At 50.1% G+C, this 969-nt stretch overlaps 1 pseudogene; it reads right to left on the bottom strand.

The window, feature by feature from the left end:
• Positions 1 to 195: 195 nt before the first annotated feature.
• The window catches only part of LOC102828584, an 83,780-nt pseudogene continuing 83,006 nt past the window's right edge, over positions 196 to 969 (bottom strand).

The following is a 969-nucleotide window of genomic DNA, read 5'->3' as shown; positions in this document are numbered from 1 at the left end:
TTTTTTTTTTTTTTTTTTTTGCTGTAAAAGAAAGCTGTATTGTTTTCATTTGGTCCATGACTTGGGAGAAGAGGGGCTCCATGGCGTTGACTATGCTGCCTCTGTGACTGGAGAGCAAGGTTCAGGTAGAAGGTCTGAGGAAAGCAGGGGAATGCTGAAAGCCCTTCACAGGTTTTGGGGCTCCACAGGCTCTTCCTAGTCGTGCTTGAGAGTGAGCCTCTCGAAGAGGTATTCACTCAGCCCTGCCTGGAGACTGGCCATCCTATGGAGGTTGGTCAAGTGGTCGCCCATCTTCTTGATAGTTTTTACCTCCTCATCAAGGAAATGATTCTTCAGAAAGTCACAGAGGTGGGGGGTTCTGTGTGGGTAGCATCCACAGTGTGCAGATCCTGAAGAGAGTGGTTCAGGTTCTTCTCCAGGGCCAGGGCGGCTTCCATGGAGTCCAGGGTTCTTCCCCACTCATCTTGGGAGGGCTTCTGCACGTCCTGGAAGAGTGCACGACCACCACGCTGGTTTTGTGGTTTCAAGAGATGCTCAGCACCCTCGCGCTTCTCCGCCAACTCACAGAAGAAGTGTCCCACACCTTCCAAAGCCACATCATCGTGATCAAAATAGAATCCTAAAGAGAGTAGGTGTAAGAGGCCCGCAGATGCAGATTAACCAGACGATTGACGCTGACCTCTGCTTCAGCGGAATAATTCTGACGGATCTGAGAGCTCATGGTTGGTTGAAGATTTGGAGCTAAGCACACACACACACACACACAAACGGTGTTTAGCTGGTCCCGTAACAGGGAACGCTCAAGAAGATGGTCCCGGAGAAGAGATTGTGCCTAATGAAGTTGTTAGAGGTGGTCCGAGGCTGGAGGTGGGGAAGTCCCCGGATCTGTTCCGTCCAAACACTGTTAAGCAAGACGCAGATCCACAGGACCACAGCGTAAACTCCGAAAGATTTAAATTTTTATTCCAT

This window comes from Chrysochloris asiatica, unplaced genomic scaffold (genome assembly GCF_000296735.1).
Source record: "Chrysochloris asiatica unplaced genomic scaffold, ChrAsi1.0 scaffold00173, whole genome shotgun sequence".
Lineage (NCBI taxonomy): Eukaryota > Metazoa > Chordata > Mammalia > Afrosoricida > Chrysochloridae > Chrysochloris > Chrysochloris asiatica.
This window is presented reverse-complemented; position numbering and strand designations above follow the sequence as displayed.